The 26,896-nt window shown below is 38.6% G+C and overlaps 1 protein-coding gene across 5 annotated transcripts in view; it reads right to left on the bottom strand.

Moving 5' to 3' along the window:
• Window positions 1-17,230, bottom strand: part of LOC129722965 (switch-associated protein 70-like) — a 37,956-nt gene extending 20,726 nt beyond the window's left edge. The window contains exon 1 of one of the 5 annotated variants that reach the window (XM_055676856.1): window positions 17,098-17,230. The gene's annotated coding sequence lies outside the window, so the exon portion shown is untranslated. Of the gene's footprint in view, window positions 1-16,709; window positions 16,848-17,083 lie in introns of those variants that run through there. The other 4 variants (XM_055676857.1, XM_055676860.1, XM_055676858.1 and 1 more) reach the window with 4 other exon arrangements.
• Between the last annotated feature and the right edge of the window lie 9,666 nt (window positions 17,231-26,896).

Genomic DNA, 26,896 nt, shown 5'->3' on the forward strand with positions numbered 1-26,896 from the left:
CCCCGGTCCTGCTTGCGGATGTAGGGAATGGAGCTTCCAAAATCCCAACTCAGGCAAATGCGTAAACACTAATTCCAGACCTTCCACTGATTCGCTGCCCATTTTCAGTCCGTCGACCAACCTGAGGACAAACAACTTTCCGAACCATGGACACGGTGTCCATCTTTACTACCAAAACGCGGAAAGGAGGAAAGCAATTGTCTTCGGTTGCCTGCTAGCATCTACTGCGCCGACAGTTCATATGACATTATTGTTGTGACCAAATCCTGGCTCGACAATCGAATACTTTCTCGTCAAATCTTCAGACCAAACTGCGAAGTTTTCGTTGTGATCGAAGCCCAAAAAATAACCGCAAAACTTCTGGTGGTTGATCGCGCCAACTTAACCCTTCTATCCTCAAACACGACGATTGATCGACCGCGAGCAGGTGTAGGCAACAATTAAACTCTCGGACCGTACGATATTCTTGTGTGCCATCTAGGTCTCTCTTGATCGTACTCATAATCTAGACTTTCTTCAGGCACACATTGTCTTCGGTTGTCCGCTGTGGATGACGTCCCAGTCAACATTTTCATACGTATAATAATGTTTCAATTCCAATATCCGCACTCCTATATATCATACAAACTCGCATTTGATGCACAAAAACAGCATATGCGTACTATTTTGGAGGCGATATACATACGTACTGAGGAATAGTGGTATGCAATTCATCGATATACGTTTTTATATAAGATAATTTCCGATTGAAAGAGATTTGTTTGACACTTTCTTACAATTCCAAGCCCTCAATCGTAAATCGGTTAGACTGCACCATGATATGCAATTAAAACTGAGTTTCTGCCCATGATAATAAGCGTTGTATACGATTTCGACTTCGTTAAGATATATTTGCGATAATTTTCACACATTTATATACGATTTGTGGTTGACTGGGGTGGTTATCCTATTATTTGGCAAGAACGGGGTTACGGTTTCATGTAGGGTAGGGAACATATTCTAAGCAGCTTTAGGAACCGCCTGTGTATTCAGACGAAATACTCGAAATGTGTTGGGTAAAACACAAACCATCTACTAATCTACAAAAAGGGCGACAAACTGGAGTGCTGCAATAACCGGGCAATCACTCTGTTGAACGCCGTCACAAGGTACTCTCCCAAATACTTTGCCGTCGACTATCACCATTTGCGAAGCAGTTCGTGGGGCACTACCAGGCGGGATTTATGGGTGCCCGCGCCACCACGGATCAGATATTCGCGGTTCGGCAGGTTATGCAGAAATGCCGCGAATATAACGTGCCCACACATCATTTGTTCATCGATTTCAAATCGGCGTACGACACAATCGATCGGGACAAGCTATGGCAAATTATGCACGACTACGGTTTTCCGAACTGACGCGGTTGGTCAAAGCGACGATGGATCGAGTGATGTGTGTAGTTCGAGTTTCGGGGGCACTCTCGAGCCCCTTCGAAACCCGAAGAGGTCTAAGGCAAGGTGATGGTCTCTCGTGCCTACTGTTTAACATTGCCCTGGAAGGTGTCATTAGAAGAGCGGGGATTAACACGAGTGGCACGATATTCCAAAAGTCGGTTCAACTGTTTGGTTTCGCCGACGATATTGACATTGTGGCTCGGACCTTTGTGAAGATGGCGGATACGTACATCGGACTAAAGGCTGAAGCCAAACGGATTGGACTGGTCATCAATGCATCGAAGACGAAGTACATGAAAGGAAGGGTTTCACGAGAGGACAGTGCTAACCTCCCACCTCGAGTTCAAATTGGTGGTGATGAAATCGAGGTGGTTGATGAGTTTGTGTATCTGGGCTCACTAGTAACTGCCGACAACGATACCAGCAGAGAAATTCAACGGCGCATTATGGCAGGAAATCGTGCATACTTTGGTCTCCGAAGGACGCTCCGATCGAGTAGAATGCGTCGCCGCACCAAGTTAACCATCTACAAGACGCTGATCAGACCGGTAGTCCTCTACGGGCATGAGACATGGACTATGCTTGTGGAGGACCAACGCGCCCTTGCGGTCTTCGAGCGGAAGGTGTTGCGTACCATCTTCGGTGGACTGCAGATGGAAAACGGAGTGTGGAGAAGGCGAATGAACCACGAACTGCAGGAGCTGCTTGGGGAGCCATCTGTCGTTCACACCGCTAAGATAGGCAGGTTGCGGTGGGCTGGGCATGTTGTAAGGATGTCAGACGACAGCCCGGTAAAGATGGTTCTTGAAACCAATCCGTCAGGGACGAGACGGAGAGGTGCACAGCGGGCAAGGTGGATCGATCAGGTGGAAGACGACCTGCGGACCCTACGCAGACTGCAGAGCTGGCGAACTGCAGCCATGGACCGAGTGGAATGGAGACGACTCTTACCACGGCTTGGGACTGTGTGGTAAGGTAAGTAAAACACAAACCAATCTGTTCTCTATCGTTTTCTCTGTCGGAACTTGTTTTCAGATTGTAAAACTAAGTTGGCAAACTTTAACAATCATTGATCAAAGTTACCAATCGAGGGACACTATTCCAATCACCTCGAACCTATTTTAAGCAGTTTCCATCTATTTTGCAGGCGTTTTTTTCAGCACCCGAAGTGGCTCCTGAATGGCTGCAATATAGGTCGATTTGTTTCAATTGCAATTGTTCACAGATTTCTTTGTGATTAACGGTATTCCTTATATTCGTAAGATAGCTAGACAATCAAAGTTTTCGTTTCCATCATTGAAATTGTCGATATTGATCAAAATGCAGGAGTTTGAGGCCTGTTTTCTTCGACTGATTAAAATAGGCGCTACTGCTTAAGCCGTTCTCTACTCTACATCGATTTTGGCTCGTCCAGTTTGTCACCAATCACTAACGAATTGCTAGATTGCTACAGTACCGCTACACTTCAGCAATACAACAAATGGGCTTTTCGGATCTCTGCTTCGCTACTGCACGCTGGCAAGCCCCTTAATTAACACTCCACTCGTTAAAATCTCTCTTGACGAGACTACGGTACCGATAAAATCAACGTATTGTTGTCTAAAATCGACTAAAATACAGTCCTGGACACAGACGCCACGAATGCCACCGCCTTTACATTTACTCATATTCTAAACTATGGTATTGATCAAAATGTATCGAATAAGGCGGCCCTGAGCAAGTTCTCAAACACAGAACTCTTCCTCTACGGAAACACTACCTGTCGATCAACACTCGCTATAAACAGATAAGTCGCTCCTACTCCCGAGGCTTCCTTCGGAATGTCGAGCGCATGCTTAAACGTAACCCCAAATCATTTTGGAATTATGTCAACAGCAGAAAGACGCCGGCTTCCCACCAAGCATATTCAGATCTGCCAACTATTTTTGCGGAAATTCTCTACCGTTTTTGTAGACAAAAGGTTAACGACGGACAAAATTATTTCTGCGATGGCACGTGTCCCTTTTGGTGCGTGCAATTGAACGTTGATAAATGCGAGATGATAACGTTCTCAAGAAAGCTCAGCCCAGTGAATTGGACCTTTGATTACAACCTCTATGACGCATAAACTGTGTCAAGAACTAATACACGTACACTAGGGTGGCAGCGAAGAGGGTCATGTCAAATTTCAAAAACTGGCCCTGTGCATTTTGTTTTTTGGCCCAAAAAAATTTTATTTGAAAGATTTCAACTGAATCGGACATGATTTAGGGGTGCCTCGAAGCGCTCAAACTGTGATTTTCGACCCTCGAAAATTTACCAAAGGGGGAGTACCGTTTTGATTCAAATTTCGAACAGTCTCAAACTTCAACACGTCACAATAAAAATCGAATTATTATTGCTAGTTTAATAAAAAGCATGATTATTATATACCATTTCGTACCTTCCTTCACCCAGTAGTTCTTTACTGTAGGGCCACTTCCGGGGAATCAGCAGGCGTTGAAAAAAGTGACAGTCAGTATTCAGACGGTTTGCCTATCTATCTCTTAGCGATTACGTTGAAGTGTTCGGAGTTTGAATCAAAGCCGATTTCTGAATATTCCTCGTTTTCGTGTACAAAATGTGTTTAAATCTATATAAATAGCACCTAATTTCAACACCAACAAAATAACTAACATGCTAAACCTTTTTCCGTTGATTTTCAAGTGCAAGAAGTTAAATCATAGCTTAAGTGTTCGAAATTTGATGCAGTACGGTACATTGGATTGGGAAAATAGAAACTTTTTGATTCGATGCCAAAGGCCTTAAAAGTGCATAAAACATTGAGATCTGGTGTCATCTCGACAAAAAATTTTTGATCGCAAATAGACCGTTTTCTGGGTAACCGAAGGCTTTATATGGAATATTTGAGAACTGGCTTCTAAAATGACTCACAACTCGTTCCAAACCAGATGCAATTATCTTAATGTTTCATTAGGGTGGTTGAAGTGGTTTAGTAGGAAAAATGCCCATATTCATTTGCCTGCTTGACATCTTATACTTGCTGTAACATAAATATGAACCAACTAGTTTCTGTAAGGGTGGTGGCAACTATGAAAACCATGAAATTTTATGATATTTAAAGGAAAAGAGAAACCTACCCTCTTAACCCACCGTTACACGCACATTCAAAAATATTGTTAGTCATGCGAATGACGCAATGTTTATGACATAAGTTTTCTACTACGATTGCTTTTTCCTATTTAATAACAATGAGTTTCATTTTAATTGTTTTTGAAATCACCCTAGTAAAAAATGAATGAGCCACCCTAATGAAAATCTAGTTTAAGATACCTAAGGTACAATAAAATAATTCACATTTGGTTTGAAGAAATTGTTAAAATGACCAGTAGTCAGTTTTAGAAAATTCCATATAAACATTTGGTTGCCCAGCAAACGGCAGAGTTCCAGACGGTCGATTCGATAGACGTTTCATGCATTTTAAGTCTTTTGGCATCGAAACAAAAAGTTTCGATTTTCCCAATTTCATGTACTCCCCCTATGGTAGATTTTCGAGAATAAAAAAATCATAACCTTGAGCGCTTTGAGGCACCCCTAAATCATGTTCGATTGAGCTGAAACTTCGCACAGATGATTTTTTTTGGAATAAACTGGTAAGTGGTAACACGTTTCAAATATGCGTCAGTATGTATCGTTTTTTGACAGGAGATGAATTTTATTTTTTAATTAAAAAAATTGTTACCAAAGGAAGAATTTTTCGGAATTGCTTTCAAGACAAGTTAAAATTTAGCGTGTAGTTGTAACAACCATTATTAGAAAGTTATGATCTCTTGACATTTGCGAAATATATGACAGTATGTGTTGTTATTTAACTGAAATTTTATTACTTTTTGAGTAACAAATTTGTTACAGAAAGTAGAATTTTCGATATTTGTTCTGGAGTGGCGAAAAAGTTTTCGAAATCAAATTCTCTGATTTCCCCTGATATTCCCTGAATTATAACATTAATTTCACTGATATTTTTCAGCATTCGGCACTAAAAAAGTGCAACGTAGATAAACGCAACTCTAAAATCCCAGCGAAAAAAGTATTAAATCGGATATAAAACCGAACCGTAGAGGTAGCGAATTAGCTAAAAAAACAGTTTTTGCACTAGAGAGTCGTTTAAAAAATAATTGCGTTTCGGTTGAAAAATTTTCCCTGAGTATTTTTTAGTTTTCCCTGATTTCCCTGATCGAAAAATGAATCCCCTGACATTCCCTGATTTTCCAGGTTTTTCCAGGTTTTCGACACCCTGTTTAACGTTACAAAATTTTTTTCAGTAAATACTCCAAATGTTTCTATCAATGATTAAAATATGTTTAGAGCCAGAACGCTTTGTTTGATCGGTATTGTGTTCTCGGCGAAGTTGTAGATAGTAATTTTGTCAATAAAAAAATTATACTGAAAAAATAATATTCACAACTTTGCCGAAGACTTAACTACACTATGGGACATTCTCATACAAGCAAACGGACAAAAATATTTTCATCATTTTTTTAACACTTTTGGTATTTTTTTTTTACTTTTTATGATCAAAACAAGTTACTCAGGATCATTTTTGACTGTATTACGGTAGAATTTTGAAGGAGGCGTGAATTTTTTTCGTATGAAAAGCGAATTTATATATGGACTTGCTCGGAATTCATCCCCTTCCCCTTTTCAATGGCTGCCTTGCTATTTCCCATTCGCTTTTGAGTACCTCTAATATGTAAGGAACATGTATATCCAGTATAGTGAATATCGGACAAGGCGTTCCGGAGATACCGTAGAAAAGATTACAGCACTTTAAGACAAAAATATTTTCAAGTGCGTCGGTTTTAAGCGTTTGGTCGCTGGTGATCGCAGCTAGACTCTTTTGAAATTGTTAGTAGACACCATTGTTAGTTTTGAAATTATTAGTAGACACCGGAAGTTTAAAAAAACAAGGATAAGGAAACAGGGAGCTCCTGGGAGTAAAAAGATGCCAATCAACAAAGTTGAAAATAATTAGGTTTCTCTCTTTTTCTTTTCATTGTTATGCTTTATCTTCTTCTTTCCACCACATGACCACACGTTTTTCTTAATGCCCAATCAATAACGTTTATAAAAATATAATACACTCAACTACTTTTATCATGATCAAAAACACTTAAAGGTTAAACTTTTTTTTGTGCAGTTTTTTACCATTCTATATCTCAGGAATAGTGCCTGCTACAGTCCTGAAATTCAGAAAATTTTGTATTTGAAGTGTCTAGACTGGCGACAGTCAATTTTCCGCCTGAAATCCTATAGTGGATTACAATCATGACCGTTTTATGGAACGAAGTTTACGTTTCACGTAGAATTTCCTCTCTGCTATTTTGTTTAACCTCAATCTCATTTCAGGTGTTTTCCGTAAGAGCGTTTTAGTTCTACATCGAAGGAATCAAATGATTTAAGTAGAATTACTGTTTTTATGCAGATTTCATTAAAATCAAAAACCAAAGTGAGACTCAAGTTGACACTGATAGCGATGCTACTAAAAGTGTTGCGCCTAATATTAGGCCTTCTTTTCCGTTTATTACACAATTGACTTCACTGTAAATTACTCACTTCCCAGTCTTTGTCGCCTCGCTTTACGGGGATTGCATCAAATTGTGACCGTGGCTTCGTGACTTAATTCAACCGGCCAATGCATATCAACCAAAAACATACTTTAACTTTAATTAATTTTTATGCTTCCAAAGAAAATCATCAGGTGCTAGTTAGTGTACTGATTCAATGACGTATCATGGCTCGAACATTAGTGAAAATTTATCATTTGTTTTGTCGTTTGGTCTAAATAATTTTTTTCATTTCCTTTTATTTAAATACCAATTTTAATTCTGCTCCTACAGCTTGCCCCTTTTTTTCTATTGTCTTGGTTACGTCCGTGGAAAGCGAAAATTCGGAAAAATACTGAAACAAAATTCAGATTGAATTACCTTCAGGTTTCAATGGTTTATGTCGTTGAAAATTATCATTTGAAAAATGTTTATGAATTAACCAAATTTGTAAAAACAAACGAAAAATTTCACGAGGCATACTTAAAAATTATTGTAATCCAAAAAGTGAGCAAAACTTACTTTACTTGGAAAAAATGTAAATTCGGTTTGCTGCCAAATAGATTTTTTGTCAGCCAAATGGGTGCTCTAAAAATTATTGTTTAGTTTCATGTCTTAAAAACAGTTTATCGCTATAAAAAAAAACAATCAACATCCAAATCCTTAAAAAATATTCGTAGAACTTTAAACGTGCTGCACACAATGTAGAATTACTGTGCTCAGGAATTGGGATGAATGTAATCAGTAAAATATCATGTGGTTTAGAATATTTCAAGATAGAAAAATTTAATCTTTTTGATTCAACGTCAACTTTTTCAAACGTTTCCGAGGAATATTCAAGAAAAAATTCCATAATGTTTTTCTCAACCCATGAATCGGCACTGGTTTGATAAGTAACTTAGTGTTGATTGAATAAAAGTAACATGGATGTAATTTTCTCTGCAATTTGCTACCAGTAAACAGTAAATTGACTAACATGTATAGACGAAACGAGACGTTGTTTGCAAAGACTTTGCACGTATACAAACGCGACAACAAGATAAGAAACCCCCTTTGTTTATGAAGATATCACTTCGTTTAATGAAATAAATCACTACACAGTTGAGGTTTTCTTCGAAAAAATACGTCGTTGATCCCAACATCTTCAGGTGCCGATTCTATTTTTAGGTATGAAGAGTTAACTTTTGTTCGTTAATAGCATCAGTTCACAGGGATAAAAGCCGAAAATTTTTCTTGAAGGTATCATTCGTGCGTAGGGTATCGGCTGTATTATCGTCAGGTTTTACCTATTGCAGAGAGGTACTCCACATTATGAAGAATTACCATGCAACAAATTAACGAACTTGGACATCATTTACCTCCTGACACCGATAATTGGTAAAACCTGACGATAATAGAGCCGATACCCCACATAGTTCGATTATGAAAAAACATGATTTTTTCAGTTAAAAAAAACATGCGTCAGTGGAAAGTGGCTGAAATTTACATAACCGTAGACCGGTTAGCCAAGAATGTTATTTTCATCAGTGGTTGATTCATCATCATGACGCTCCTATTATCAAGATGCATCGTGGAATCACACAGTCGATGAATTCCATTTGGAATAATGTAATCCCGATCAAACGATTATAACAAACGGGTAACAAAAATATATCTCAACCTGATAGAAATAACAAAGCTTGTAATATTCTTGTTATGCCGGAATGATAAAAAGTACATAATTATATCAAATTCAGTTCATTTTGCACTTGAATGTTCAAAAGTGTGTTTTTAAAGCATATTCTTAACAAAATTTGTTATTAAATTAACAAAATATTGTACATTCTAACTAATTCTGATTTTTTTCTGCCTAAAACCTTACAAAACTTGCTATAATTTGTTATATTCAGTAAGTAATTTTGATAGGAACTTTGATATTTTAACTATTAACGAGACCAAGTTTTGAACACAAGTTGATACAAAAAGTTCGTAACAAAATATCAAGATTTGTTATAATTCTGGTATTTTTGACTGATCGGGATGGGACTCATCGTAGATGAGTCAAATTTTAATAATATATCTGGTGAAAATGAATCAAGGTTATCTAGGTTTTACATAAAAACTGAAAAAAAATCAGAGCTTGCCTGTGAGTAAAACTCGACTCAAAAAGTGGGCCACACAAGTGACGTCTGATCTAGCAAAAATCACAACGTGTCTAATAGTTTAATTACTCAATCCACTAATGACAGCTCAAGCTGTGTGATTGCGTTTTTTGCTCTCTCTCTACGCGCAGATTCATGCGTGCCCATAGCAATCGATTTATGGCCAGATCAGCTTTTCTCCTCCTTGGCAAATTGCTGCTGACTTTGTCGCGATGTCTAGCGTCAATGGAACGGGTCGTCCGGTTGCACGGTTTTTCTACGGTAGGCGCTCGCTACCCTCTACTAATCTAGTCCTGATCCCGTGTTCGCAAACGGCGTCCAATCGCTATGAAATCACATTCGCATCTGCGTTGGCGGTTATTCCAAACCCATCGTCAGATTAGTGGGAAGAAAAAGTGGTTTTCTAATGATTTAGCAACTGGCCCTGATGGACATGGCGGGCGTGCGGAGCTGGGCCGTGAAACGCACGTCAAGATTGTCTGATCATTTGATTTTCTTCGCCCCGTGATTGACTGACGTACATGTGTCCAAACTGTGTTAAACAATGAAGTTGCTATGAGTGGCGACTTTGATGAGTCTCAGAGCGTAATTTTTTTTATTATTAGTATTTACACCGGCTCCATTGAGGACTCGAGCCATACATAGATGGGTCTTATCCAGCTGGCATCAAGTACAAGTACGCCCATAAAAATCCCACGTATTGGTTGACTTTTGTCGGTTTATTTATGATAGGAATTATTAGTTTTTATTTGCAAATTTGGCCGTCACCTAGGGGCGACTTCTGATGGTAAGATATCTCAATCATTACTTTGCATAACCCACAGGTATTATTTTCGAAAGAATTAAAATTAATTTCTATTTATTTTCTTTCAAAATTAAAAAATCAAAATTATTATTTAACACAACCTTGCCGAACAAATCTGACCGTTCTAACAAACCGTTCTGGCTCTAAAAAAATGGCGATCATCAATACCATTTTTAAATGAACCTTTTTAAAAAACTAGTCTTGATTTAAAAAAAAATGATAACATAAAATGGCTTCTTTAGCCCTTAGGAACATCTGTGCAAAATCTCGGTCAGATCAAAAATGGTCGATTAAAATATCTATCCAGTTTTTGCGAAATCGTTCGTATTTTTAGAACACCTAATCGAGACATCATCCTTGCAGGAAAGAAAATTTTAACAAGGGCTCGCAAGGCACCATTAGTCATAAATAATATGCATGTTCATAATACCAACAACGCAAGTCATCGGAATATATATAGTTTCGTAAGCTGTCAGTGGTCACGCACACGCCAAACGCAAATTACTAAAACTGTCTTTTTTCCTAGCAAACTATGAACCTGAGGTACACCAAAATTTGTTATTTTTTATGTGTAGCAACTACAAGTTACCATTGATTGCGTTTAGTCCTCTACACACCTCCTCTCGCCTGATACGGACCCATTGAAGCGTGAGGAAATCAGAGTGAACTGAGTTTTAACTTTCTTAGGCACACGTGTTATAATTCGCACATGGCTAAATGTTCTGATCCAGTTGCATCGACAAAAACCGCCAAAAATATAATGCTTCGCTGAAGACAGAGGAAGATGATTTCGGGATTAAAAGGAACGTAGTGTCATAAATATTCAGCATGTCCTAGAGATTTTAAATTAACCAAACCACTATCAGTTGATTATGAACGTCAATCTATAGTAGCATATCCAATTAGTACTGTAACATCATACAGCTTCATCAAAATTAGGTTGTTAATTGATGGCATAAGACAGTACCCGACTATGAAAAAGTCAAGTACATGATGGGTTATTTAAAACAAGAGCTCCAACGTAATCCTTTAACTATACTCCGACGTTCAAACTGTATGGTTAAAGCGATAATTCATTTGCCGATATGTAAAAATATCACCAGTCAATACGTTATTAAATAATAAGAAATTATGTCATTGCTTAATAAATACAGATACAGTATAAGCTTACACTATTTGTCATTACTTTGAAACATGATGTCAAATTTGTTTAACGGTTTTTATTTTAGATGTTTGAAATATCGCCATATAGTTTTCGATTTTTCAAAAATCCAACATAGGTACTATCCAAAAACAAAGCATTTGATTTGTTTAAACAAAAAGAACAAGACAAATTCCAAAACCGACGTAAAAACCCGCTTAAATTCCAAAATTCGCGTAGAAAACTAAATTTGCTAAAGGTTTTTAACCATTTCTGCTAAATACTTTCAAAACAAAACAACAATAAACAGCACCTACGAACTGGGCTGAACATCAAGGAAAAATGTAAAACGAACGATCCTCAGACATTCTAAATAAGCGATTTTAAAATAAAGTGCCATCAAAACCAGCTGCGACAAAAACGACTATTCTGAAAAATCTGCGTAGAATCCGAAATGCGCATAAAAAACCTAAATTAATCCACCTAGCGGTCAGACCCAGCCTTTCTCATTCAATTTTTTTATTTGTAAAAATAGATTTACATGAACGCTTCAATCCAATAAATGTATATTCACTCTTTAGGTTCTAAAATGTTGATGTTGTAATCTTTACATATAAAAATGCAGTCAAGTCTGTCTGTCTGTCTGATCCATATAGGCCCGAAAACTTCCTATGGTAAACTTCCTATGGAAAGGTTCCTATGATAGTTTGAGACCCCTCCCTCTTCTGTAAGGGAGGGGTCCCATACAAATAAAACATAAATTTCTGCACAACTCAAGAACAAACCAAGCAAATGAAACCGAATTTGGCATGTGGATGTTTTAAGGGTTAACTTATATGTCCATAATAGTTGGATGAAACACAAATTTGTGCACATCACGAGAACTAATCAACCAAATTGAACAAAATTTGGCAGGTAAATGTTTTAGTGGTAACAAATATGTACACAATGGTTTGAAACCCGAATCCCTCTTCTATAAGAGAGGGATCCCATGAAAATGAAATACAAATTTCGCACAGCTCAAAAACCAATCAAGAAAATACAACCAAATTTGGTATGTGAATGTTTTTAGAGGTAACAAATATGTCCATAATGGTTTGACGCCCCTCCCTCTTCTGGAAGTACATGTTTCTTCACAAATTTCTGCACATCTCGCGAACTAATCAACTAGATGGAACCATATTGGCAGGTGAATGTTTTTAGTGCTAACAAATATGTTCCATAATCGACCTCAGACAACATTTTGGATTGTAAGATGGCAACTTCCGGTTTCTGGAAAACAGCCGAAAATGGCCGATTTCCACCCAATATAATAATAGCCGGATCTAGAATAATACACAGGAGCTAAAATCGACCACAGATAGCATTTGAAATTCTAAGATGGCGACTTCCGGTTTCTGAAAACAGCAGAAAATACCACCCAATATAAGTTTTTCTTTAACCAGTATGCCGTTCAAAATCCAGAAATTGTCTCCAAATGCCATTATGAAATCCAAAAATGGCGACTTCCGGTGTCGGAAAAACAGCGGCAAATGACCAAATACCACCCAATATGGGTATTTCCGGAACCGTAATGATGCACTGGAGCCACAAATCGACTTCAGACAACATTTTGAATTGTAAGATTGCAACTTCCAGTTTCTGGAAAACAGCCTGAAATGGACGATTCCCATTAAATATTAGTATTTCTGGAACCAGAAGCTAAAAATTGATCACAGACACAATCTTGAATTTTAAGATGGTGACTTCCGGTGTCTGGCAAACAGCCGGAAATGACCAAATACCATTCAATATGAATGTTTTCGGAACCAGAATTTCGCCCAGATGACAGAAATTGATTTCACAGGCAATTTTAAAGTCCAAAATGACAACTTTCGGCTTCTGAAAAACAGTCCAAAGTGACCAAATATCACCCAATATGAGTTTGAAATCCAAGATGGCGACTACCGATTTGTGAAAAACAGCCTAAAATAAACAAATACTATCCAATATGAGTATCTCTGGAACCAGAATGATGCAAGGAGCTAACAATTGACCTCAGGCACCATTTTGAATTGCTAAAAGGGCAACTTATAGGCAACAGTCGGAAATGACCGAATAATACTCAATAAGGATATTTCCGTAAACGTGATGATGCATAGAAACCAAACATTGACCCTGGACACTATTTTGAATTTGAAGACGACCACTTTTAGTTTCTGGAAAACAACCAAAAATACCTCCCAATATGGATATTTCCGGTGTCAGATTGATGCCAGAAAGTCTGCTGATAATGACAGAATACCACCCAATATGAATATATTCAGAATTAAGGCGATGTACAGAAGCCAAAAGACGAGGATGTTGTCATTTCGATAAAACCAATCATTTCAAACGATTTGTTATTTGACTTTGATCATATCCTATGGCCGGTTCGTCGTGTATTTGTAGACTTCAAACAAACCGCAAGGAATCAATGAACTTGGAACGTTCAAATAGTACGACACCACATTTAAATTATGTTGAGGCCACATATATCGATCAAAGCAGGTATAGTTTTAAATAGTTTTAAAGTTTTTGAATTTCTCTTCTTTTCATAACTTTTGAACCACATATCAGATTGCTATGAACTTGTAATTTGTAAGTTTGAGAGATGACTCGTTCGTATGACACTAGTTATGTTCAAATAAGTCATGTAATCTTTGAGATAATAGACTTTCGTTGTTTTATTAACAATTTAATACATAACGGTTGCTTAAGTTCGATTATAATCAAATGAAATGGGAACGTGTAGGGCAGCCAAACTTTGAAACCACGTGTTCAATCATAATTCATCAGTTAACCCTTAACTAGCCCGCTCATCTGATAATAATATTGATCAAATCGATTGTGTAGTTTCTGAGATAATGAAGTTTCGTGATTTTCACAAGTCGGCACATTACAAATGCAGTAACAGTTCGATTACAGTAAAATTCAATAGGGTCTTCTGAGGCAGCTAGACCATTCATTTGACACTAATTTTGTGGAAATCGGGTCGGCCATCTCTGAGAAAAGTGAGTGAGTCCAAGTAGTCTTCGGAATATGTTCCTTTGCATAGCTGGATTTCACATTTTTAAACAAAACAGGCAAAGTAATAGTCCAAATGCAAAACAAATCAATAGGGTCTTATGGGGCAACTAGACCTTCCATTTGACACTGATTTTATGAAAATCGGTACAGCCATCTCTGAGAAACATGAGTGAGATTAAACAGTCTTCAGAACACTTTTCTTTTAATAACTTTTGAACCACATGTTCAATCTTTATGAAATTCAAAACTTAAGGGTTTTCTAGGTAGCCCGTTCTTTTGAGACCAATTTTGTTCAAATCGGTTGTGTAGTTTCTGAGATATTGATGTTTCATGATTTTCACATTTTTAAACAATACCTCTAAACTAAAAATCCGATTATAATAAAATTCAATAGGGTCTTATGGACCAACAAGACCTTTCATTTGCAGTTAATTTCATGAAAATCGATCCAGCCATCTCTGAGAAAAGTGAGTGAGAATAAAAATCTGCACATACACACAAACACACATACACACACACACATACAGAAAATGTTCAGCTCGTCGAGCTGAGTCGAGTGATATATGCCATTCGGCCCTTTGGAGCACTTTTATATTTTCGGTTTTGCAAGTGATTGCTATACCTTTCTAGGAGAAAGGCAAAAACGCGTAATTTCGAAATCTGCGTAAAAAGACCTCAGTGTATTTCCCGTTAAAAACCTTATACACATTCAAGGCTTACACCACACATTTCAGGTTTAAAACCAGGAACAAGGGAACGCGGGGGACAGGCTTTTCATGCGCGAAATTGATAATGTGTGAGGTTATACCGGAGTATCACAGAGTAATTTGAACAGCCCAATAATGATTAGGAGACGTCAGTACCCAGTTATTCTAGGCTTTGCCATGACTATCATAAAGTACGGAGGTGAACTTTTGCACGAGTGAATGATTTCTAGAGTAGTTCAGTATCGTAGGCAACTATTTTGCAAATTGTAATGTTTTTCTCAATCACATTTGTTTTTGTTTGTTTTGTAAGTTTTACTTGAAATGTAACATCATACAATTGAAAAATTGAACTCTTATTTAAATTATACAGCTTAAACGAAAATTAAAAAATCATACGATTTTTTTTTTTCGAAAATGGTTGAATAATGGAAAAAAATGTTCTGTGCAGTGGCTTCGTATGGGAGGCAAGATATTCGTCTTCAAATAAACGATCAATCCAAGCATTTTCATGAAAGCACTGAAATATGGATGTTTCTCACAGTTAAGGTTAACATTTGAGTTTCAAATTAGCGTTGATCATCTGCATCGAATCGTCGAATTGTCATAGTTGAATTTCGATTCCAAATTAGATTTTTTGAAGAAGCATCATCATTTTAGAATAAATACCAGTGTTTATAGTAAGTCCAAGTAATAGTCCAACTTGCATTTTAAAAGTGGCTAGCCACTACGGGTCAACTAGTAACTGTATAAAGTTTATCTGGGCGCATTGTTAAACGTAACTAAGTACACGTAAATTTAAAGCAAAATAACCTAACAAGAAAAATATGCATAAAACAAATTCAAAACATAGAAGTGGGAACTAAACATGTTTCATTGCAGGATTGTTAAAAATGTAGAAATAAACGTGTTAGTGATAGCATTATAATTTAGACCTTGTCAACTAAATATATACGATAATAAAAAACATTGAAAACGAAAAGCCTGCTACAACAAACATACAGAAGTAACTATAGGTACGTCTAGCAAAACAAAACAAAACCGGTGTTGTAATGTAGCTACGTAAAGGAACGCAAATTCTGTCATGTCCGATATAAATACATATTTTTTGGTCGCATTTCACGGTACATAGCGGAAGCTGTTAATGTTTTGATTGTGGTGGCTGCAAAAAGATCACACCTGGTTGCGGTGGAGTGAAAAAAAAACCTTTACGGCATCCGTATACGCGGATGCCCAAAAAGGAAGTTGATTTATGCCACTAGCCACTAGGCAGGGCAACGGACGCGCCGCGATCGTTGATGTCGACTCGATGGCGACTGGCGTTATCCATCGCCGTCGACTCTTAATTTCAGCATAGAGTGCAACAGAATGAACGGTAAGCCCAAGACGTGAAAAGTTCAATGGAACGGGTTGAGGCTGCGCGAGCCGCTCGGTGGTCCTTGAAATTCTCCACTCTCGGTTGAAGTTTGCGCGCACGTCACCGTCCTGCCAGTCACGCAGAAGCAATCGACCTCTTCCGTGCCCGGGGGTTGAGGGTCATGCGCTCACAACCGGTCGGTGTGCAGACTGCACCTGATTCCGTGCGCCCGGTAGTGTCGCTAGACTAAAACCTTTGATAATTTGGCACGAATTGGTTACATAAATACAACAATCTGAAGAGACAACCTATTTTATCATCAACAATTTTCAATTAAAAATACGTCAGCATTGTTAAGCTGAAGCAAATATGTGTATAACGACGCCCTGATAAGATACGAACTGGAAGTTGATTTATCTTGCTCATCAATACGACTTCAGTAGACATTTCTTTTCTTCCAACAAGATTGTGTGCTTGAATTCAAAACCTCAAACTAACCCAGTAGCAGCAGTACTTCCGGGTCAATCCTTCACCAGTTTAACCAGTTCAGAGTTGCATGGGTAACAACAACAGCAACACACCTTGATGAACACCTTGCCTTTTTTCACCACGTAATTAGCCGCCAAATGAGTAGGCGCCTCAACATGTAAAAAAGTTAGAAGCTCACGTGCGCTCGATTCTTCAAAGCTGAAACTAATTGATCCTAATAAACTGATAAATTGCTCAACCAGATCCATGTGCGCCAAGCACGCTTCAACAAATAACATCGATAGCTCGAATAGGGCCGACGCTCGAGACAAACATTATGTTTTTTCACACGACTTTACACATAAGGTCACTCTTGAATCCGCTCTAGTATTCTAGTAACTCACAAAAGTAAACTCACGCATTTATTAAGTATCGGATAAGTACACCATTACAAACTGCACTGGAGATGCTAAAACTTGGTTACTTCAGAACAGAACAAAACGCATGTACGCGCGGCCGAGCTCAAAACGATACTAAACACACTCTAGCTTCGACCGCTCGAATGGTTCGTCGTCGGGCTTTGAGTCATCAGCGCAATCCTCATCAACAAACAACAATCGAGCAACCGGAGCGACCACAATAATGGTTAAGGCACGCGGTGTGGATGCCCGACAAAGACCTTATCGGGCATCGCCGTTCTAGAGGTGTCAAATAAAAATAACGAGAAAAAAACGGAGCGCCCGATCGGTGTATTTTTATGACCGCAGTAAAAAAACTTCAGGCTAGGAATTTGTGAAGCTTATAAATCATCTTTCTAGTCAAACATCGATCAGGGAATCACAAGTATAAATCGGGAATCTTATTTGTTATTCAATTTACTCGGACATCGGCTGTTAAATTATCGCAACACTTCGAGAAAAGAAGCAGACTAACAAACAAGACTTTTGCCAAGATGGTGAAATTAAAAAAAAATCGTCACATATTCTTAGTCTTTTAATGGTATAATTTTCAGAATATTTTTTTTTTTGTGCTTAAAAGATGCACGAAAAACTAATCTATTGACTTTTGACCAACAATGAATGCAATGCACAATGTTTGAACATACGAAACATTGATCCACTCAAAAAAAACTGTTAAAACTTCGATACGAAATAATGAATTAAGAAAATTTATACATGAATCGTTTAAAAAAATATTTTCATTGCTATAATTGATAAACAGACAACACAATACTACATCGGTTTATGCTTTAAAATTAAAAGACAAATTCCAGGTACTTGATATATAAATGCGATTTTTGGATTTTATAATAATTTCGATTTTATAATAATTTTCGCGATATTTCGATTTTATAATAATTTTAGGAGACATTTTGTAATTATAAAGTATTTTCGTTAGTGCGTTCAAGCACAGGAAACGTTGCAAATTGTTATAGTGTTAAAATGGTCAGCAACCGTAGCTACAGTAAGTTTTAATTTATCAACAACCACTGGGTGGCGAAATTTGGGTGGGGGGATTTTTGGGGTCGTTAACTTATTCGACTCTAAATGTCTAAATAGCACCCGGAAAACAACTCTAGATATCATTTTTAATTCCAAGATGGCGGATTCCGGTTTGTGGAGAACAACTTTATTTGGCTGAATACCATCCAAAATGAAGCTTTTTGAACCGGAAATATACCCAGAAACCGGAGATCAACTCCAGATGCCATTTTCAATGCCGAAGTGGTGACCTTCTGTTTCTAGAAGACAATCTATAATTGCTTTTCTCAGTAACTCAAAAACGGTACAAGATATCGACCACATTCCAATCACGTTTTCCGTGTCCTAACACCAGTAATCATATATACAAACATCACAGTTTATGGTGCAAATATAGAAAATTTATAACATTGTATTTTGGTTTTCAAATAGTGGTCATATTCAGCCGAAGTTCAAACGTTTTGAGACAGTTTTCTACGTTATTTTTTCAACTCAATTTAGTCTTTTTTACGCGGTTCCATACAAATTTGGAGCGTATTCCGGGTAAAAGAAACCTGACTGTATTTTTCAAAAACTCTATCTTGTAATTCAAAATAGCTCCTGGGTTGATTTCCGGTCTCTGGACATGTTGTGCAAACATCGTAATTTATCGGTTTCGTTTCATGCGCGTTTCAGCGTTTTTGGTTGGTAACAAGCACAACCCGTACTAGTTGGCCAGGAGCTGGCCAACCAAGGAAAAATCGGTGAACTGGTGAGAACTTGGTCGTATGCTGACAGAGAAGAGGGAACTATTCTCCTTGAAGGGCAAGTTGTCTGAGTGTATGTTCCTCATGTCGGGGGCGACTCAAACAGCGACTGATCCGGAGCGGGCGGCTGAACTATGAAATGCGGTGTTTTGCCAGCTCGTCTTGAGATTAGATATTTCGGCTCTAGTAAGGTTGCATTTCGAAAGTACCCTTACTACGAACAGTCTAGAAATTAATACGAATTAGAACAACCGGTATCGACATTGAATATGAGCTCCGAGCGGTAGATTCTATCGCTGGATCTGCGTCGGTTTCGTCAAGCAAAGTAAACACATCGAGCAGGAGGCCCTTCAGTGACCGATTTGGCGCGTTGAGGATCAGGAGCAGAATCTCCAATTACAGCCTGATCAATGTATACGCGCCGAGTTCTATGAGCTTCTCGACAAAACATATGGAGATAAAGAACGTCATCGGTACGCAAACGTACAGGATGGACGGAGTAGTTCTTCCGTCCTAATTTTGGTAGACACAGCCTAGTAACAAGAATTATCCGAGGTTGGTGAGCTTTGCTGCAACCAGTGATGTCTGTAGCACATACTTTGTACTAAGGATATCCAAAACACCCTAATGGTGAAGCCGGCTCTCAGTTCGACCATATTCTGGTTGACGGTGGGCATTTCTCAGATATACATCTCAGATATACATCTAGTGGTAGGAACGATTCATGCCCGGTTGGCCAACGTATAAAAGTCTAGATTGTCAGCTGACGGAGTTACTTCTGAGTACACTTGGAAAGTTGATGAGCAGATTGGTGATCAGCAATAAACCGCCGGGGGGGGCTGGGGACTACCGCAAGAGCCACACGCACCAAGTTGATCCATGCGGCGACGGACGACAAAAACCAGGCCCGCATGGTGGTAGCAAGACGCATGACACACCAGATGAGGAATCAGAAATCGAGCTGTGTCAATCGCTACGATGTGCAACGACAGAAAAGAAAACCTTATAACCGATGAGACACTAGTGGCCGTGCGTTGGAAACATCATTTCGAGTTGTTGATAAAGAGTGAAGAAAGTAGAGCCGTCCACAGAAACAGGGAAGAACTAGAGGAGGATGGACAAGCTGTAGATCCGCCAGGCTTGGATAACCTCAGGGAAGCGAGTAAAAAAAAACACAAAGAAACTGGAAAGAAGGGCCTCCCAGCGCGAACTTTTCAAGACCGGGAATGAACAGCTGTTGCGTAATTTCGATACGTGTGACAATGATGTTAGACGCAAAGTGAAGAGATGAATAATAGCCGCAAAAAAGAACCTTGCACGGTTTACGTAACCTGCTGAGATCCCGCAGTATGCGTTTCCGCACAGGACGCTGATCCTCTGGGTGGTACTCTACGACCATAAGTGTTGGCCGAAAAAAAAAACAGACCGACCATCGAGCACTTGGAGTCTCCGAGCGTAGGATCTAGCGTTCAATACTTGCCGGGAAACTGGAGGATGAAGTGTGTCGCAGACGTATGAGCCGCGAGGTGCCCCAAGCATACCAACATGCGGATATCATCAAGCTCACAAAATACGGCAGTCTATAGTAGGCTGGCCTGACCACGTGGCACAAATGTCGGAGGAGCGACCCGCAAGATAATATTTAGCAGAGCTCGTCAGTGGTCGGCGACTCCGTTGTAAAACCCGTTCTCGTTGGACGGGTGTTGTGGAGAAGGACTTCCGATCGGCGGATGTTAGGGGCGATTGGAAAAGACTAACCCAAGTGATGTGGAGACGTATTCTGAACTCGGTAGGGGGTCGTTAACGTCCTGTCGCCATAAAAGTAAAAGTAAAAAAAGTTCATGCGCATTTAGTTGCGCGTTTTTTACTTGGAATATAGATTTTTTACGCGTCACATATCACCCGCGTAAAAATTGAGTTTAGTGTATAAAGTTTAAGTGCATATGTTTTGCAAGGCTCTTTTTAGTCCCTACCATTCATTTTTAGATAGTTTTCCTCTCTGAGCTACAATACTTTGAAGCAAGTAGGTGTATGCTAAAATGTATACGCTCTTGTAGGAATTTTTTCTCGAGTATAAATTTTTTCCACCCACGAAAATTATAAGTTTGCGCACGTGCGCGTTCAAAGAACGATACCCCGCCGTTGTTTTCGAGCATCGAAAGAAAACCCGGTTCCGGACGGCCGACAATTCTGAGCGACAAGAAGCTTCAAAGGATGCTGGAATGGTAGTCCTAGGGAGAAGTGGCTACATCGCTGCATGCGTTTAACCGGGAGGTCGGTGCAAACGGCCAAACATGGACATACATGTCAGGAAACGACAATCCCGTCCACTGGTCTCGAAGCTGGCAATGACGCAGCGGCAGCGGCTGAATAAGAAGGTCAAGTCGTTTTTCCCGGTAAATCGCGACGTGGCGGTGGTGATGGACGACGAGTCCTATCTCACCCTGGATGGCAACGACTGGCGGGGCACTTTGGATTTTACTTCCCCTCACGAAGGAAGTGAGCTCCGAGGTTCACTTCACACACCAAGGTGCTGCTGTAACTTACAATCAGCGAAAAGTAGATGTCAAAGCCGTTCTTTTTTTTTTGCTCCGGACTGGCCGTGAACGAGGAAATTTAAAGTACGAAGTGCCTGCCGGAAGTTGCGTCGTTCCTCAAGAAATACCATAATGACGAAGACGCGGGGTTCTGGTTGGAACTGGCGCCGGCCTCACTATTCGAAGCAACCGTTGGAGGAGATGGAGCGGCTGAATATCAATGTGGTACCCAAGTCGCACAAGTAACAATTTCTATACTTCAAAGTCGCTAACATATTTTAAGAAATTTTTACATGTTTTATGTTTTAATATGTTTTTCTTAATGCGTCGTTCGCTGATTACAAATTCTTTCGTGAGTTCGTTGATAATATCGCAAATTTCTTTACAATTGCGAGCTGCAATCATGGCTAATAAGTGGAAGCAATAGTGGTAACTTCGAAACGACAAGAGAAATTCTATTGAAATTCTAAATTCTTCTAATGTCAATTATCAACAATGACATGAAAATATGACAGTTGCCATTGCAGATGCTGTTGAGCTGAGACCACATTCGAAAGTCTGCACAATCGTATACGGCATCCAAGAAGTATTTTGATAAAACATTGAAAATACCTAATAAATTAACACTCTTGACTAATCCCCTTTAATAATCTCATTTTGGAAGTATAACTAGCACTTTAAGTTGCAAACGGAAAACGGAACAATGATTTTGTTTACGTATTTGACAGTAGCATCAGATGACAAAGCTGTTGAATCAGACCCGCATTTGAGAGGGGAGCAAATGCCCCAAACCTTTCGACATAAGGCCTCCCCCTAGTCCTGGGCCAGACATGAAGACAGAGCGGAGATTTTTTTTTTTTGCTCGTCACCTTCGTGAAGCGTTGAGTCATTTCAAAATTAAAAATTTTCATACCTCGATTTTTTTTAAGAATATCGAAAAAAATCTGCCCCGGGCCTCCCAGCATCTAAATCCGGCCCTGTGTAGAGTGCATTAGACCTTATTCCGTGCTACCATAGAACTTCTTCGTAATGTAAGAGGCGTAGTGCGAATTGTGGCAGATGAAGTTCAAACCTAGCACTAGATTTAAAGATGCAATGACCAATCGTTTGGTGCTTGGTTAACTTTCCTCGTAAAAAATTGAATATACATAATTTCACTGTGTTATCAATGGGCTCGTTTTATTTGATAGTTTTATAATAAAATTCACCAAAAAAAATTCTTGGCATGCCCATTTAAGCATAAACCTGGGCAGACCTGAAGCGTAAGATCTACTCCAACAATTTGGTCGCGAAAACTTAACATTCTTAATGCCTACACGCATGTTTTCGTCCGCCATGGTGAATGTTCCGGTTAACTGCCGGAAGGCCACTCGCTAGGGCGTAGAATTGTCTTGCAATTAAGCTAATATAATTATCTTCCTTGAGAAAATCATTAAACTGAATTATCAGTTTTAGTTTTTTTATCACCATTCGAAAAATGATATTTTTGTATGCAAATTTTACTACTTCCTTTGATTTATTGAATATTTGGTGTGCATATACTTGAGACTGGGATCTAAGATGAATTTTCCGGTAATGCCGTAACGACTAGCGAGGAAGACATTTTTTAATTTGAATAAATTAAATCTGAAAGTTGCTTCAGCTTGAGCTTGAAGCTTGAAAGACACCGCACATTTCGTAGTTGCTATCCTTCGTGATGGATCTCAGCTACTGAATTTGCACAAAGTATCACATATGGATGGTTATTTGGGATTAATTTACCATCTTCAATGTACAATTCAGTCATTTCCGCCTTGTGAAGATCGATTAACGAGCCTCGTTTAGTTACCCTGCAATCGGTCGGCAAGTATAACTGCCTGCAGCGGTATTCATTCAACTCTGTTCTGAATTTAGCTTGAGGAAAGGGTCAAGTAGGGGGATGGGAGGAAGCCTGACACCGAACGGTCTGATTCTACTAAGTTGCGAACTCATGATCATTCGCTTGTCGATGCGGACTCTGTAACCTTTAAGCTATGAGCTCCCCTATTAAATCTAAAAGTTGCTTCAAAAGTTCTAAAACTATTTGCAGTTCGTGAAATTTGAGATATGATAATACAACGTCTTAAGTATGTTTAACATTAGTATAGTAGGAAAATATCAGTGTATAGAAACAACACAAACCAAACATATCTTCAGTTAAATTTAATACTGGCACAACTCAAAATTCATAATTTCGACAAAAACGCGTTTGAAAATTTGCGTCAAAAATTTATTTCTTCATTGTCGTGAAAAATTCCAATTTTAAGACTTCCTTTTTAGTCTTTTTAGTGATATTTTAGATTTGTGCAATAAAGGCACATCTACTTATATTTCTGGAAATATTGTGAATTTTGAAACGGGTCTTTGTGAGATGAAACTTTATAGTAGAGGAACAACGGGCAAGACGGGCACCCTAAGGAAATCATTTATTATTCTGCTCAAAACACAACATTGCAACCAACGATATTCATAATATTCGACATTGACTAGTGCTTTTCATAAAATAATGCAAACCTTTCCTTTTTAGAGTGATTTTATATTAGTTTTCACTAAAATAAAAACAGTCTCGAAAAACGACTATTTCACAACGTGCATATGAAACGGACCGGCTGTGCTGGTAAGACGGCCCTATGAAAGACTATTGCAAATTTCTTTTCTATGCGGGACGACGCGCTGCGCAAAAAAGCACGTGTTTAAAACTTACCGTCCGCTGCGCAGATGAAATCATTCAGCCCATTTACATGTAGCATATTTACAGGTTTTAACAACGTTTCTAAAGATGATTTTTATTTCAAATGAGAGTTAATGACTTTAAGTCTCATCTCACGTGCTAAGAATGCTGAAAGAAACAACATTAAATGGTGCTATCACAGACAAACAGACGTGCCTCTTCGAACGAAAATCCTGAAAAATCTTCGTCCTTATTCGAAACGTTATACTCATGCGCCAACATGTGAGCTTATTGCTTACTAACTTATTTTCGTAAAACGGTTTTTGTCCTTGCTGATGGGTGTGCACGCTTGCTTAAATCAACACGAGCGGCATTGCTGATGGTTTTTGTCTCAGATAATGAATGTGCAAGCTTGCCTAAAGCGACACCAGCGGCATTATTGCCCACTTAGCAAAATTTCAAAATTATCGTTATTTTTCTGGTCGATGAAATCGTCATCTAGTGGCACGTCTGTTTGTCTGTGGTGCTATCGTCGTTTTCTCAGACTGCCCATTTTGCGAACACAACGACTGACCGTCTTGCCCAAGAGGCAAACATTTTTTTGGATCGATGTGATTTCCAAAAAAATCATATTTTCACTAAACTATCTTCACCCACATGTTTCAAATATGCTTAATTATTCCAATGTCATTGAAAACTATATTTTTCTGAAGTTTAACCGCAGCAGAAGCTTAAATTCGGCCCGGCAAAAACAACATCACATTGCTTTGCTGTTGAGGGTGAGCTTATTTTTATTATTTCTTAAATAACTAACTATTGTTTCAATCTACGGAATATCTCGAAACTGCCAGGATCCTGTTGGTATGTAACTGGCATAAATGGTTTGTGTTATTTCAATGGTTTATATAGAAATGAGCAACGGACCATCTTACCCGCCCTGTCCGTGTTGCCCGTTGTTCCCCTATTTGGCATCGTTTGCCATTAATAACTCAAAACTGCGAAATTTTGAGTTGTGCCAGTATTGAATTCAACTGACGATATGTTTATGCATTCCACACTGGATCAATGTTGTTGATTTTGAAAAACCATGTACCTCGAGCAGCCTTAGAAAATGTACAGTACTACGACAGCCGTTAGACGACAGGAGGGCTTCTTCCCGAGCAACAGTAGTAACACCAGCAAAAACGTAACAGTCCATGGAAACAAAATTGTGCGACTTGCAGCGTAGCCGTTGCTTTCACCATGGACTTCAGTGATTATACTACTGTTATGCTTCTTGCCTGTGCGCGATGCAAAGCATGCCTTTTTGTAGTGTTTTATTTGAACTTAGATACATGCATCGTAATACAGCGAATTTGTCAATGATTTTTCTTTTCATCATAGCATGCCTGTCGTTATCATTAAGCGTTGTAAAAGAACATATAGAAGAATTCAAGGTGCGCCACTTCTTACAGCAACCTATTTGGACGATTCGTTTCCAATTCCTACAACCCTAATTTTCTAGATTCTCATAATTTAGAAATTTAGCGTAACAGCTTAGTAAAAGTTTTTGGCGGTCATTTTTAAATTTTTTTTTGCCTAGGAAGATTTCAAGGCTTTTGGGTTAACAGCAATTCTGTACAACTTATCAATTTTAAAAGCAATAATTCGTTGATATTGTCACAATAATCTGTGAGCTCGATCGAACGACTTGATGTTTTTTTTTTTTTGGTAACGGTGCAGAAATATAGCTTTTTTGGGTAATTTCTATATTATGTTAGCTGAAGTGTAAGTGGTATTTGATTAATATTTCAACTCATTAGTTTATTTTATATTTGGCCAGTCAATGCCAGCCTTCCCGCTGTCTACCTTGACAATCTCTGGGCAAAATATCCTTGGAAAGTGGCCACCGTAGCTTCCAATTACAATTTGAAACGGCGAGAAAATGAAAATGAAACAACAATAATTACGGTAATTTCCTTATACCTTGGTTTAAAGGATGTCAGCTTGTTTTATGAACAAGAATCCACAATTTGCACCTATTCAATCGATATAAATTAAACACACGACAGTTCATAAGTTATGAATCATAACAGCCGCTCATGACAGTCGTCTATCGACAAATCGAAGGATGTTATCATAGCAAAACGGCTGTTACCACTACATACTGATTATGGAAGAAGACATTACAGAATTTAGAGCGTAGCAGTAGCAAAGGGTTTACAATGATCGGTGTACGGAAACGCTTTTAATTAAATATCGAATAAGGAGGCGTTGAACAGTGTCAGCATGTTTATCAACTTCTGCAATTCCAATATGCTTTGCACAGTTTCGTAACAGCTAACTTTGATGGATGTAGAGTTTAGTTACCAGCAGTTAATACTCGTTCAAAACGACAGTAGGAAAAAAGCAGTACTTTTTCGTAGGCTGACCTCGAGGTGATGCAGTTGTCCGCGGGCTGCAAATTGTTTTTTTGTTTACGGGTTTAAAATATTGTCCTCTAAGTTAAGGACTTTATGAAACTGAAGATGTTCTTGATCCGACTTCTAGTTTTGGTTGGTCGAAGTCTCTAATGAACAAATCGTCAGTGGATGTTTTTTCGGAAAATATCGAAAACGGAAACGACACAACACGAAGGAAATTCTGTATGAAGAGTTGAGCAGAGTTATGTATGTTTCGGTAATTACTACGACGAAATGGTTACACCAATCCGAACTCCAATCTGAATCCGAAAATTCTAAGGACTGTACAATACTACATTTACTACCGATTGTCAAAATTGCAA

Source organism: Wyeomyia smithii, chromosome 2 (genome assembly GCF_029784165.1).
Source record: "Wyeomyia smithii strain HCP4-BCI-WySm-NY-G18 chromosome 2, ASM2978416v1, whole genome shotgun sequence".
Taxonomy (NCBI): Eukaryota; Metazoa; Arthropoda; class Insecta; order Diptera; family Culicidae; genus Wyeomyia; species Wyeomyia smithii.